We start from the raw sequence: 13,032 nt of genomic DNA, 5'->3' as shown, positions 1-13,032 counted from the left end.
TGTTGAGGCATTTGGGCGTTTGTTATTGTGTATTTGTGCATTTGTTATTGTGTTTTTGTGGGCTTGTCAATGTGTGTTTGTGTATTTTTTATTGTGTGTATGTGCGACTGTGCATTTGTTATTGTGTGTTTGTGCATTTGTTATTGTGTGTTTGTGCATTTGTTATTGTGTGTTTGTGCGTCTGGTAGTATGTGTTTGTGCGTTTGTTATTGTGCATTCTTGAGTATGTCCATGTGTGTTTGTTATTGTGCGTTTGTTATTGTGCATTTGTGTGTTGGTCCATGTGTGTTTGCATTTGTTATTATTAATAACCGGACCTCTGTGCTGCAGTGCGGGGGCGTCCAGCAGGGGGGGCTGCTGCTCCTTACATCAGCTCCGCAGCAGCAGCAGAGAACTATGGATACTTTCTTCTGCCTCAGCGTCTCAGGACTCTTGGACCAATCAGAGCTGTGGCTCTGCGGGGTGAAAGGTCACAGACGGTTCCAGACCAAACTGCTGGTCCTTCTGTGTTTGAGCACCAGAACCTCCGGATCTCCAGAACTGGAACCAAAGACCGGATCCTGATCTCACTAAAGGGGATCCATGAATGCACTCGCTGAGCTCACAGATGTTATTTTTTTTTTTTTTTTTTTTATTTTTTTTTTTTTTATTGAAAAAGACAGTTGAGGTTAACAGTTTGAGACAATTGTATACAATTATGCAAAGTGCAAAAACATCGAAAAAAGGTACTGGACATGTACGAACAGCCAATGCAGAATAAAGACAATATAATTTTTTTTTTTTTTTACCAATAATACAGAAAAATAAAATAAAATCAATACAAGACATTAAAATAAAATAAAAAAAATAAATAAATAAAAAAGGGGGGGGGGGTTTACATAGACATTGCAATTAATCTTAACTTAGGGGGCTATCAAGAAGCTGTAATTTACATATGATACTTTGAAGTTCCATAGCAAGTTTGTTTTCCATGAAGTTTACAGATGAAAAAAAAGAGCAGAGTTCTTTATGAAATGTAGAAAAAAATGGTTTGATTTTAAGGAAATGGCATTTATGTATATAGAATTTACCCAAAATAATTACAACATTCAGACCCAAAATAAACCCAAAAATGATATCCTTAATAGAAAAGTCTGCTAAAAGTGGAATCTTGGGGAAAAGCCAATAATGTAAGCTATTCCAAAAGACATCAGAATAAAAACATTCAAAGAAAAGATGCTCAGTTGTTTCAATCTCCACATGACAAAAAGAACAACAATTTTCAGGAATTCCAAACCGTTTTCTTAATAATTCCTTGGAAGGGTAAATACCTGAAAAGGTCTTAAAGTGAACTTCCTTGGCTTTAGGAGGAATGGGGAGTTTTAAGTATTGAGTTCGTATTTGTTTCTTTTTTGAATTATTAAAATATTGGGTTATATAATTTGGATTTGAGACGTAGGGAAAGGACGTTACATTAAAATATTCTCTGATTTGAAGGTTTGGGAGTTTGGCAGTTGCTATGTTGTGTCCATTAATCAGAAGCTTGGGGACAGTAGGATGTCTGTAGATGTCATTATGAAACAAATCAGAAACTGAGCTCACAACATTTTGAGGAATGGCCTTAATAATTTTTTCAAAATCTTTTCTATTCGTTAGTGAACCATATTTAGCTGTGAAATCATCAAAAGACATGAGAGTGGCATTGTCATTAAGAAGATGCATTAAAGACCAAATTCCATTTTCAAACCATGTTGGAACAAAGATGGATTTGTTTCTGATAGTGATGTATCTGCAGTTCCATATGGGAGTGTTGTGTGGACTGTAATTGTGTTTATAAATGAGCTTCCAATACATGAGAACCTGCTGATGAAAAGACGAGAGTTGAATGGGAAGTTTCTTATTGTCAAAATCACAACTGAGTAAAAATTGGATCCCTCCTAGGCTGGAAAATATTTTATTAGGAACAATGAACCAAATACTATTTTGATTCCTAATAAATGATTTTAACCAGTTTATTTTTAAGGTGCCATTAAGGCTGTTAAAGTCTATGGCTTGAAGACCTCCATCTTCATATTTTTTAGTCAGCGTACCTTGTTTAACATAGTGTGTTTTCCTTTTCCATATGAAGTTAAAATTGACTTGATTAATAGATTTGATGGCTTGTTTAGGGACACCTATAGAATAGGTGGGATATATGAATCTTGATATGCTTTCAATTTTGGTGGAGAATTCTACCAAAAATAGAAAGATCTCTCTGTGCCCAGTTATTCAGCAGAGTCGAACATTTCTCTAGTTTGTCCCAAACATTCAGTTTTTCCAAGTCTGTTTTGTTTTTAGTTATATGCATTCCGAGGTATTTAACTGTGGATTTAATAGGGATATTATAAGCATTCAATAATGTACATGGTTTAATGGGTAAGATCTCACATTTGTTTAGGTTCAATTTGAGGCCTGAAGCTTTTGAAAAGATGTCAATAGTTTTAAGAATCTTGGGGATGTCATGAAGATTATTAAGGAAAATTGTTGTATCATCGGCTAGTTGGCTTATTGAAAATTCAGCATTTGCAACTGTCAGCTTACCAAAGTCAGTATGTTTGATGAGCAAAGACAGCATTTCTGCTGCTGCAATAAAAAGAAGGGGTGAAATTGGGCAACCTTGTTTTCTACCTTTGTTGATGTTAAATCTGTGAGACGTCCCCTGAGGTAAACAAACAGAACTGCTGGTTTCATAATAAAAAGTTTTAACTGTATTAATACATTTGTTACCAAAACCAAAGAATTGCAGAGTTTGAAACATGAAATTATGTTCAATCATATCAAAGGCCTTGTAAAAATCTAAAAATAAAATAAAACCGTCTGTATCTATGAGATGTTCATAGTCAATCAGATCCAGAACAAGGCGTAAGTTATTATGAATTGAGCGACCTTTAATAAAACCGGACTGCGTTTCAGAGATTATTTGGGTTATGTCTGACTTGAGTCTGTTTGCAAATATATGCGTTAGAAGTTTATAGTCAGTATTTAAAAGAGTTATAGGCCTTAAATTATCTAGAAATGTTGGGTCTTTACCCGGCTTTGGAATAAGGGTGATTACACCCTGTTTCATTGTATGTGTTAGAGACCCATTTTGAATAATTTCTTTAAACATTTCAAAAATTAAATCTTTGATATGCTCCCAAAAGAATTTATAAAAGTTACTGGTCAGTCCATCACATCCTGGAGCTTTATCCTTGGACAGACAGCTTAAAGCCTTCTCTGATTCCTGCAAAGTTATTTCTGAATCACAAGAATTTCTAAAATTGTCAATAATCTTAGGAATTAAATCTTTAATTGTCTGGAAAAATGTATTATTGTGGGATTAAGAATAGGATGATGAGTACAAATGACTATAAAATGAACTTATTTCTTTAGAGATCTTTTGAGGATCAGAGCATAATTGATTATTAATATGAAGTTTCTTTATAGTATTCTTCTCTTGCCTCTTCTTTTCTAGATTACAGAAATAAGAAGTACTCTTTTCACCAAGCTCCACCCATTTTGCTCGGGATCTGATGAAGGCTCCTTTCGCTTTTTTAATATAAATATCGTCAAGAGAACACTGTAAAATACTTCTGCGTTGTTTATCTTCCTCATTGAAAACAGGCTTGGAACAAATCTGATTTAACTCAGTCAAAATTTCAGTTTCTTTTTGCTTATAATGTTTTGCAATTAATTTGCTATGTTTAATGGCAGTTTGACGTACTTTGAATTTAAAGAATTCCCACTTATCAGTGTAAGATTTTAGGGTTGAATCACTATTTATTGTTTCTAATAATTCAATAACAGCATTACAGAAAGTTTCATTAGTGAGAAGTGAAGAATTAAATTTCCAGTAGCCTCTTCCAAAGGATTTTTGGATTTGAGAGCTGACATTAAGTTCAATCAAACAGTGATCAGTAAGGGGAGCTGCTGAGATGTTAACGTCTATCTTGTTTTGTAGAAGGTTATTTGAGACTAGCCAGAAGTCAATCCGAGATTTTGAAGATCCATTAGGCTTGAACCAAGAGAATGTTTGTCTGAGAGGATTTTTGATCCTCCAGGGGTCAGAAACATTAACATCAAGACAAAAGTCCCGTAAAGTTGGATTAATATGATGGGTATTGAACTTTGAGGGTCCTCTATCCAGCCATTCATCTAGAACCATGTTATAATCACCACCAATTACTACAGTATTTGTACAGTACTTATGATTGAGAAGTTTGACATGTTTTGCAATTTCTGTTAATAATAACTTGTTGTGACTAGGAATATTATAGCCATACACATTGCATAGGATCAGAAAACCATCATCAGTTTTAAGAACACAGATGAGCCAGTGGCCGTCATCATCAGAGATACGGGTAATCACTTTGAACGAACAGTTTTTAAAGAGCAAAGCAACTCCAGAAGATTTGTTTGTACCGTGACAGAATAGGATTTTGTCTCCCCATTGATTAGACCAAAACTGTTGGTCTGCTTTAACAGAATGAGTTTCCTGCAGTAGAATGCAGCTGGCTTTACATTTTTACAGAATAGGAACATAGATTTTCTTTTTACATTGTCTCGTAAACCCCTAACATTTAAAGAAACAAAGTTAAAATTAGACATGAAACACAAAAAAACAATAACACAAAAATGAACAAAAAGTTACTTACTTAGCTAGTTACTGAAGGTGAAAGTTAGCGGTTGGAATTCAGATCCCAAACAACACAGAACTAGACCTCAAACTTTTAGAAAAAATACTTTAGAACTTATAACTTTCAAGTTAACAACAACAGAGTTTCACTTTCCTCTGTGAACTTAAGGTGTGGAAAAAACAGAGCAAATGAGGTTTATGCTTTAAGAACAAAGCATTTATGGTAGTTAACTCCAAACTAGTAAAGAAGAATAAAAAAACACAGCTAGTCTGGAGACAAACGTACTCCATTAGCGTACCCGATGTGGCCCCGATAGCAGACGTTCTGTCCCGCAGCTCTCGCTTTCTCCATTTTGGGCCAGACAGCAGCTCTTGCTTCTCGGTCAGCTTTGCAGAAATCCTGCTTGAAGAAGATTCCCATCTCTTGACAAACCCTTGCATCTTTAGAAACCTTCCAGAAGATGTGGCGGTAGTGCCTCATGGAGAACTGGATGATGATTTGGCGGTGCCTCCCGGTTTCTCTCCTCCAGCCGATGTTCTGTGTCCACAACCATTTCCAACACCGATGTGTGCTGTGGCGCGATCTTTGCCAGGATCTCCAGGACTTCTTTGCGGGTGTTTTCCTCCCTTTTTTCTTTCAAACCTTGTAACTTCAAGTTCCAGCGCCGTTTATATCGCTCCATCTCCACCACCCTCTCTCTTAAGTCATCATTTTCCTTCCTCAGCACAGAAACTTCTTTTCCCAGATTGTGCACTTTGGATTTCAGTCCTTTATATCAGCAGCGTTTACCTCAGTGATCTTCGTCAGATTAGCCAGAATCACAGAGTTTTCCCGAAGTCTGCCGTCAAAGTCGTCAAATCTCGCCGTTAGTTTTTCGATGGCGGCAGTTAATGCTGACAACTCGGCATCACTTTTGTTAGAGACGACCACCTTGTTAGGTGGAACGGAGGGTTTGGTGGGTGTAACCGGGGTTTTCCTTTTAGTAGACAGCGAGGAAACTTCCATGGCGTATTCGTGGTCATGTGTCGTCATCTCTGGGTTTTTGGATGCGGGAGTCGGCTTCTCCGATACAGGCTTTTCCCGTGGCATTCTAGGAGCTCTTAATATTGCTGTTGTTGTTTTTCTCACTTCGTTCTTGTCTCTTTACAGTGGTAAGACTTGAGAGTAATACAAAAAAAAGCAAAACTAGTTCAGCAGTTTGAAAATGAGGTCAAAAGGGATATTTTGGGACCGGACCGTAGCAGCTCACAAAAAGTTGACCGCACGGACCGCCATCTTAGCTCCTCCGCTCACAGATGTTTTTTTTTTTTTTTTTTTTTTTTTTTTTTTTTTTTATTTGAACTTTAAACATACACATAATAACTACACACAAAGAAGAGAAAGAAAAAGAAAAGAAAATAAATAACTAAAACAAAATATATAGAATTGTAGTTTACAATACTAGGGATTGTGATACAGCTTGTGATCTTCAATGAAAATACACAGTTTTATTGCATTTTTGTTTTTCATCAATGTCAGAGATTTAAAATATAAACTGATTTCTTTAAAAAATGTATTGAATAACGGTTTGTTTTTTAAGAATCTGCACTTGTGAATGAAAAATTTGCCAGATATTAACAAGGTATTGAATGTCAAATCAAATAGATTATCACCAGAAACTACTCCAAATAATATAATGTGCTTTTGTAAGTGAATAGAAATAGGGAAGGGAAACTTTGAAGAGCACCAAAAAAAGAAATCCTCCCAAAAACTGTAAACATACATACATTCAAAAAACAAATGATCAAGTGTTTCAATATTTGTATCACAAAAAGAACAGTTATTCTCTGGAAAACATAAACGTATGTGTAACAGTTCTTTGCATGGATAGACTGCGTTCATTATTTTAAAATGGATTTCTTTGTATTTTGGGAAAATTGGATATTTAATGAACTGAGACCTCAACTTGCTTATTTCCTCTCTTGTGTAATGCTGTGACATAGAATGATTTTTGTCAGATGTTGGAAACAGTTCTCTAACAAATAAGGATCGTATAAATGAGTTTGGAAGTTTTGAATTAACCGGTCGACCATCAAACAACAGAGAGGGAAGCTGAACTTGAACATTTTGAACCAAACTGGAGGACATTTGGACCAAAATCTGAGGGATTGCTTTGATAACATTGTTATATTGTTTTCTATCATTTAATTTAAACTTACTGGAAAAAGTTTCAAATGAGATAATGTTTCCATTGTCATTCATAATATGTAGTAATGACCAAATGCCGTTATCAAACCAATTTTTGTAAAATATAGATTTGTTTCTGCATAACACATACCGACAGTTCCATATGGGAGTATTATGTGGACTAAAGTTATGTTTGTATATGAGTTTCCAGTACAGTAACACCTGCTGATGATAAGTAGAAAGTTTAATAGGAAGTTTTCTGTAATCAAAGTCACATTTTAGAAGCAACTCAATGCCCCCTAGATGAGAGAAAATGTTTGAAGGAATATGAAACCACATATTTCTTTCATTTTGCAGAAAAGATCTAAGCCAATTTATTTTAATCATACCATCCAAACTTTCAAAGTCTATGGCTTTAAGTCCACCTGCACTGTAATCCTGAATTATTGTTCCTTTTTTTATGTAATGGGTTTTGTTTTTCCAGATGAAGTTGAAATTGGCCTGGTTTATTGCTTTCCTTGCAGATTTAGGAATTGGGAGTGAATATGCTGGATAAATGAATCTGGATAAACATTCTAATTTAGTTAAAAACACTCTGCCCAGAATAGAAATGTCTCGCTGTGACCACATGTTTAAATTGACTTTACATTTTTCTAAAGTTTTCCATAAGTTCATTTCCTCCATTGTTTTGCTGTCTTTGCTGATATGAACACCAAGATATTTCACAACAGTCCTAACAGGAATGTTATGAAGAACTGACTGATCAGAATGGTGAACTGGTAATAATTCACATTTGCTGAGATTTAGTTTGAAACCAGATTCTTTAGAGAAGAAATCCACGGTCTGAATGATCTCTGGTATTTGATGACTGTCCTTCATGAATATGGCCGTGTCGTCTGCCAACTGAGTGATGGCTAACTGTTCTCCCAGAACATTGAGTTTACTGAAATCAGAGTTTTTAATAAGTATTGATAACATTTCTGTTGCTGTTATAAAAAGTAACGGTGAAATTGGACAGCCTTGTTTAATGCCTTTGTTAATTAAAAACCTAGGAGAAATGCCATTTGGTAAAATAACTACACTGTTTGTATCATTATAGATTGTTTGAACAAAACTTATGAAATTAGGTCCAAATCCAAATATTTCTAAAGTCTGAAACATAAATTTGTGTTCAACCGTGTCAAAGGCTTTGAAGAAATCCAAAAATAAAATGAAGCCATCATCTTCAATTAATTGATTATAGTCAATCAGATCAAGAACTAACCGGATATTATTGTGAATTGAACGTCCTTTTAAGAATCCTGATTGTGTGTCTGAGATGATCTGATTCAGTCCTGTTCTTAATCTAGATGCATAAATGTTGGTTAAAATTTTATAATCACTATTAAGGAGGGATATTGGCCTCAAATTATCAATTAGTCTGGCGTCTTTCCCAGGTTTAGGAATCAGGGTGATGACGCCCTGCTTCATGGTTGGCAGAACTTTGGCTGTGTCCGAATTACCGCCCTAACCCCTATATAGTGCACTATATAGTGCGGTCGCCATTTTGTAGTGCTGTCCGAATCTACAGTTCAAAAATCATGTGCACTAGAAATTTCCCAGAATTCTCTACGAAAAACCAGTGTGGATCGATGCTCACTCGATCGGCGAATATTGCCCAGAATGCACTGCGTTCATACCAGAATGCATTGCGTGTGACCCACAATACACTGCGTTTGAATTATTCAAAGATGGCGGACGGTTGCGCTAGAAAGAGGACTTAAAAATGTAAGTATATTTAAAAGTATCAAGTATCTGTTGTAAAATATATTTGTAAATACGTAAGATGACTTGTTTAATATGTTATATTCCTCAATCGACTATCTACATTGTTTTGAAGCTCATCAATTTCGGTAATGCTAAAGCTAACGCAGCGCGAATTAGCATTGAAGGCTAAAAACAAACGCTGTTGATAGTACATCAAAAAGCAGTGAGTTCTAACCGTAGTAATAAGTTATTAACACATTTTTAAAATGTGTTTATATATGTAGGGACAGACGAGGATAAGGAAAATCTGATCCATCTGTGGATGGAGAAAGATAGCCTGTTTGTTATCAGGCAAGCTCGTGCCAGATGGGAGTGAGAGACACTTGATCAGATTTGTATTTATTTATCATTAAACTGTAATCGTTGTCATGTTGGGGTAAAGGTTGTTGTTGAAAGAGGAGAGGAGGAAAGAGGACGAAGGGACAAAGAGTGACAGGAGAGTCTGTTAAGCTTACCTGAGTTTAAAATATTGTTCACAAAATGTAACGTCGTCGTTGTTTTTGCAATTTGTTTAATAAATGCAGGAACAAAAATGAATTATTTACATGTATTATTTAAATCTGAGACATTTTTAACAATCTCAAAAGAATTTTCATATAAATATCAAATGTACATATTTACATTTTCGTTTTATGTTAACATTTATTTTTATACATCTTAACAATAATCCTGGTCTTCTAGAGTCATGTGTGTCACAGTTGGAGCTAAAAGGAAAGCAGAGATCTGTCCTCGCAGACGGACGCCACTTTACCCGTCCTACTGGTTCCTGCTGTGGCTCAACATCTGTGGCTCCCAGCAGTCCCCTTCGCTGATGCACAGATTGTGCAGAAAACTGCAGGCAATGATTTTCATTGCAAAGGTTGGTTTTACTTCCAGTGCCCCCAGAAATATTGCTCTCCTCCTCATTTGCCAAATGCTCTCTCTCCACCACAGAGCATACCTTGGCGTGGTGCTGGTTGTAACGGGCCTGAACCGCATTCCTCATGGGTTCCCTGTAGGGTGTCAGCAGCGTGATGGGATGAAGAATGCAGGGATACCCACCATCACCCAAAAGGATCCTTCAGGTGGGTAATGTTTGATTTACATAAATTGGGCTTTGACGTAGAACCTGTGAACTGTGGACTGATCCTTGATTCCCAACAAAAATATCTCTAAATTTGGCTTAGAGTCACATACAGCCTGCAGTTGAATGGAATAAAAAAAGCTTCCTGTTAAAATAACAAGCTGCATTTTCTTTTAGGGCCTTTATTCTTCAGTGGCAGCCATCAGTGTTCCCCATGACCTTTTGGAAGGTGGAAGACTCAGCGAGCTGATAAAAAACCTGAGGTGACTTATGGCAGTTCATTCCCACTGGATGCTGGGTGACCCTGCTCATCAGCTGGAGGATGCGGTCTGCCGTCCTGTGGACAACGTCACTTACAGTGGACCGTGGCATGTCAAAGGCCCTGGCTATCACACTGTATGATGTGCCACACGCCAGCCAGAAAAGAAACACCAGGACCTCAGTCTCCTGTGCCCCCCCCAGAGTGTGAGGAACCCGAAGCTGCTCTACCAGATGCTCAATGGTCCTGCGGGTCAACCGATCTGCGGGTCTGCCGGTCTGGTTTTGCGTGGGACTGAGCGTCAGCGTGAAGGGCCACGACAGACACCTTTATGTTGGCAAAGCAGTAGAGACGTGGAAGACCCTGTAAAATAGAAAAATAATTATTTCATTGAGAAAATTAAATCTGATTTTTTTTTAAGGTTTCATTTTATTCTGATGTCTTACATTTTAGTTTATGACGTATTTATAAATGCTGGAAAATCTCGTGTTTTTTTTTTTGGCTGGGTTTTTGGATTTTTATATAAATATTTAAAAATTAAAGTATTTTGGTTTAAAACAAGTGATATGGTTTGACTCTGAATAAAAAATACTAAACTTTGATCTCACAAGTGTTTCATGTAGTTAGACTATACAGTTCATAGTCCAGTGTTGAAAAAGAATGTTAAACTCTTACCCAGCAGACTGTGTAACCTTGAGCACAATTAGTGACAAATGCTTAAATTGAACTAATGAAAAAACTTTAAGTTTAACTCACAAGTTGTTCATGTCTGGTCAGGGGCATCCAGAGGAAATCTGAGACGTCTGCTTCTCCTTGCCGTCCTGTGATGCTGCATATCTGCTCGTTTTTGGTTTGATCCCATGAAAAACGGTTGAATTGTTGCCAGGAACACGGACAGATTCATATATAAAGCTATTTTCAGTAAGGTAGAAGAGAAAACTACGGAAAAAAAATGCCTCCTCGCAAGAGCCCGTAAATCGTTCAGCGGCACAAAAATAAATATTGCCATGGAGTAATAACATGGGGGGTTATTTATCAACAAATACATAAAATCACCACCAATGTGTTTGTAATTTTATTATTTATAAATCAGCCACATTTTCAATGATCAGAACACAGCAGATTCATAAATAGTCTTCATAAAATGTTCATATTTATTATATTTTTACTTTGACAAATGGGTGTCATTCTCGGCGTTAAATAGAAGTAGTTCCCCTCCAGACCAGGTGGTGGCGGTAATGCGCCACTTTGTTTTCGTGCCAAGCGCCATTTGAAAACACCCGAAAGAGAAAACTAGTGAGCACGGGTGTCCGAATTGCTTTGAAAATTCAGAGAACTATATAGAAAACTATATAGTGCCGCACTATATAGGGTTTTAGTAGTTAGGGGTTAGGGCGGTAATTCGGACACAGCCGTTGTTCTTTAATTGTCTCTCTGTCCAAAGCTGGGGGGGTCGTAGACCTTTAACCTTTAGCTCCAGTGTCTGCCGTTACTCTTCAGCCGTCTAGCAATCGACGTAAGAGTTATCGGTGCAAAGCCGTCATGACTTTGATGGCATAGACGGTCGGAGAGTTACGGCAGGTCAAAGGTCGTGTCATGTAGGTGTCGCCCCCTGCTTGTAAAGAGTTGACATTTCAACTACATGAGGTAGAGACGAGGAACACATGACGTTCTCAGACCCACGTTCTACTGCCCAGAAACCCACAGAACGGTTCGTAGCTAGCATGGCGGCAGGACCCTACGTTCTTGGAGAACCTCAAACCATCCAGAGGTAGAACGTGGTTCTTCAGCTGCTTTCACACTTGTTCTGTCTTGGTTCTGTACGGACAGGTGTGGCTGGTTCTCTACATCCTTCAGGTGTGAACGTGTGAACCAGAACAGCGTCGCTCTAGAGACTTTCTCACACGGGATCCTCCTATCGTGGGACGCTGACACTTTTTCAGAATCAGAGATACTTTATTGATCCCACACGTGGGAAATTTGTTTGTCACCATAGCAACTGACAGCAGAGGGGAAAAAAGACTTAGAATTAAATAAAAAAAAGCAAGAACAAGAAAATGTATCACAAATACAGACATCAAGGTATTATCATTTAAAAGGCTATTTACAGAACAGTGCAAGTAAAAAGATGTGCAAAAGAAATGTGCAAAATAGAAAACAACTAAATAAATAGGTAATAAAAGATGTGCAAAGGTTATCTTCTGCATTGTGTGTTGTTGTACAGGGTTATTGCATTGGGTATGAATGACTTTTGGTACCGGGCAGTTTTGGAGCGGAGCTGTCTGAGCCTCCTAGAGAAGGAGCTCCGCTGTTTGTCCAGAAGAGGGTGGAGAGGATGCTCTGGGTTGTCCATGATTGAACGGAGTCTGTTCAGGGACCTCCTCTCCATCACTGCTTCAAATGATTCCTGTTTGCAGCCAATGACAGAACCCGCCTTCCTGATCAGCTGTTCAGTCTGTTGGTGTCACTGATTGCAATGCTGCCCCCCCAGCAGACCACGGAGGAGAACAGGGGGCTGGCCCCCACAGACTGGTAGAAGAACTTCACACTCTGTCCTTGAAGACATTTTTTACAGCCGTGAAAATCAACTGCATCCACTGCTGCCTGAGGAAACGCCCCTCAGGAACAGGAAGTGACCGCCTCCAGAGTCTCCATGAGTCCATGAAGTTGCAGACTTTGTCCCTTTGGTAGTACAGCAGACTCCTGACTGCTGTTCAGCGCCCCCCAGTGGCCGGCCTGGTTCATCGCTGTGGCAGAGTCATAGATATGATGAACTTTGACCTTTGGAGAACGTCTTCTGACGGCGGCTGGAGGAGACAGCTCAACGCCAGCGAGCGCGGTGACCTCATGATGGCTGTGTGGGTGGGTGCTTCCTGAGTTCCAGGTGTTTCCTGACCCACCCTCACTTGTTCTCACACACACACACACATTGTTCCTGTGAGAACCTCAGTTGTGTTTACATTCATTCATTCAGAGCTGTTGAAACTCAATCCTTCACCTGAAACCGAAACCAGAACCGTCCACAGACCAGTGATAACCCGGGTAGTGAGTCATCCTTCAGGTTGTGTAGAAACAACAGCTCAGTTGTGCGTTTGTCCTGTTCT

Source organism: Oryzias latipes, chromosome 18 (genome assembly GCF_002234675.1).
Source record: "Oryzias latipes chromosome 18, ASM223467v1".
In the NCBI taxonomy this organism is placed as follows: Eukaryota; Metazoa; Chordata; class Actinopteri; order Beloniformes; family Adrianichthyidae; genus Oryzias; species Oryzias latipes.
This window is presented reverse-complemented; position numbering follows the sequence as displayed.